Genomic DNA, 3,065 nt, shown 5'->3' with positions numbered 1-3,065 from the left:
TACAACTTGCCAAGAAACCTAATTTAATACTTGCGACATTTAAAAAGATTAACGAAGACATACTGATATTTTTTTTATCTAGTTGAGGGATTAGGTTCATAATGAATAATTTAGCTAAGGATGTGCATATTACCCTCTTTAAATGTCTAATTGAGGTCAAAATTTATATGGCACGAAATTTTAACTAACGATGAAAAAAACTCCCAAAATTTGTTGAGCAAATAACCGACAAGTGTTCATGCATATATTATCCTCACATTTAAGGACGAAATAAAAATAGTATTACCAACTTCCATATAGAAAAAATCAACATGTTCATGCCTCACACGATTTACAAGACATATAGTAAATTATTATATTACAAGACTTGGGTTTACACACCCCAAAAAGATAAATATCTATAGTCATACTTATATTACAACTCATGGTGACATGACCAAATCAATCCTCAAAATCTCATGTAAATATATAACACATAAATCGTGCACATGTCCCAAAGTTTATACAAAGTATATATATGCCTACATGCAAGTGTGATCTTCCTTAAGGCTTTCAAAATCTCCAACTTCAATGACCAACTTCAAGTGTCCTCTCGAACATTCCCTACGATAGACGATAGAAATAACTATGGCTAAGCGTAAAGTTTAGTGGTGTAAACACTATAGATCTGGCACCGTTAGATTCACCAAGTTATCATTCCCAAATCAAGGGCAACATAATTAAAATATAATTAGTAAATCAAGTAAACAATATACATCAAGTTGGATAATTAAAGCTCCAAATGTCAACAACCCTCATAGACCCATTTCCAAGAGATTCAATAACAAAGACTCGCCCAATATATACATCATGTCATCACACCTAACACGATTAAAATCAAGAAAGGTTAAATCTCAATAATCAAGATAATCAAGAACCATATTAAAAATGAATTTCTAGTTCATACTTAAAATGGACAACTCCCACACTTAAGACAAACTAAAAGTCCAGAGTCAAGATGGGAAATTATCCGAATCAAGAGGCATGCCAATAGTGAAAAACTCACATCCACAAAAAGGACAAGCTCCTAACAAGAATGCCAAGTGATCAAACAATCCGTACAAGTGGGAGAGTTATACAAGAGTCTTTAACGTCACAAATGACAACAACACAATAATTCAAAGTGACAAGAGGTAACCAAGGTACCAAAATAATATTTCAGATATAACATAGGTAAAAATAGTACAAGTATAAGTTTATACACAAACCTCAACTCTTTATCAAAGAAACAGTCCAACACGACTTTAAGAGTTCAAACGTAGACCAACCAACGTATAAAGGTCCTCAACTTGTTCACGAGTATATACAACCTTAAAAATACAATTAAATAACTTCTTAATTCCTAGTATCTTAAAAATGTCGAATCAAAATAGGATAACCATCACAAGTATGGTTAGCCTTTACGAATACAAATATTGTTCCAGTACAGTGATTTGGCAAACTTAATGTCTCATGTCGCACTAAAATTTGAAAGAGAAAATGGCAAAACTGGACTTTGTATCCTTCATAAAAGATGTAGGTACATCTATAAGCTTGCAAATAATCAAGAATCACCTCAAAATACGTTTTGTACGAAAAGATATAATCAAAGCACTAACAATTGAACATACAGGGTTTCTAATTCCAGAAGCTGGACATAACTTGTCCTATGTTGCGTCCGATACTTCGATTCCATAACAGCAAAATTAGAGTTTTTCATAAGCATATGAGTTGTAGAATTATGCATTATCTTTCAAAATCATATATACTCATTGTAAAAAAAAAGTTATATTGAACAAGATATGATTAAACTACAAAACATTACCCAGTATTAAAATAAATTCTTTATCACTTACCAAGATGAAGTGTGTCGAATTACAGCAAAAAAGATCTAGTTTTTCTCTAGATTTTGAAGAACAGCTATTTAGCTAATGTTTAAAGGTTCCTAAAATTCAAGTAATACGAAATTCACAAGAGGAGGTGTGAAATATATATCTACACAAATGATCCTCATCACATGGACAGATGTCACCAAAAGGTGTTGCCCAATAAAATAGTGTTGCCCCAAATTGCATACATATACTCCAGTATATATATATATATATATATATATATATATATATATATATATATATATATATATATATATATATATATATATATATACACACACACACACATATTTATATGTGTGTGTGTATAGTTAGTCAGTTTACCCAAATACTCCCATGCAATACCTTAAATTACGATAACAATTTATGTTAGGCACGTTTATAATTATCACAAAATTTCAAGTTCCCAAAATGAGATTAAAACGACTTATAGTAATTAAGCAATGATGTATCGACATGCGAATCTTGGTCTAATATTTTAGGAGTGTTACAAATATATTAATGAATTTAATATAATCCAAATTATTTATAAATTTATACTTAATAAATTTTAAATCAGTACACAATTATTTTTATCTACTACATCTATGAGTAAAAAAAATGTTCCTTAGGCTATAGTCATATTATTGTCCTCCCAAAAATAATTTATTTACGTATGCATGAAAAAAAAATTCTATTTCAAAGTTGATTTATAATATTATTTATTTAAATTGATCCCTAATCTTTATAAATTAGATATTATTAATAGCTAGTTCATTTATATTAACTTGCTATGCTAAAATGTAGGATAAATTCATGTAAGTTGATATTTGATTTTTGAAACACGTTATTCTTATTTTATTATTACCAGTTTTAATGAAAAAATGTAACGACATGATTTTCATCGTTAGGGAAAAGTCAATGGGGAAAAAATTGGGACCAGAATACCTCTTCGTACTAATTTGAGATTTTCTAGTCTTGTCCAGGTTTGGATGAAATCGGAGTCGATAAGGTCTAGGGAAATCTGCTAACGAATGAGAAACCTATTTATGATTTTCATTACATGAGTAGATAAACAAGACGTTAAGGGACTCGTACGACTTTATGAAATTGAATTCAGGTGAATAGAACTTGTGAAATTGATCTTTGCGTGAACGGTATTTTTAGAGTGACGGT

At 30.0% G+C, this 3,065-nt stretch overlaps 1 long non-coding RNA gene across 1 annotated transcript; it reads right to left on the bottom strand.

The window, feature by feature from the left end:
• Positions 1 to 314: 314 nt before the first annotated feature.
• LOC138339595 (uncharacterized) lies at positions 315 to 1,960 on the bottom strand. Its single transcript, XR_011212444.1, has 2 exons — positions 1,875 to 1,960; positions 315 to 603 (listed from the first exon to the last, which is right to left on the bottom strand). It is a non-coding gene; the product is annotated as an uncharacterized lncRNA (long non-coding RNA).
• Positions 1,961 to 3,065: the final 1,105 nt, after the last annotated feature.

This window comes from Solanum lycopersicum, chromosome 11 (genome assembly GCF_036512215.1).
Source record: "Solanum lycopersicum chromosome 11, SLM_r2.1".
Taxonomy (NCBI): Eukaryota; Viridiplantae; Streptophyta; class Magnoliopsida; order Solanales; family Solanaceae; genus Solanum; species Solanum lycopersicum.
Note: the sequence above shows the minus strand (reverse complement) of the source record. Positions and strands in the feature narration are given on the sequence as shown.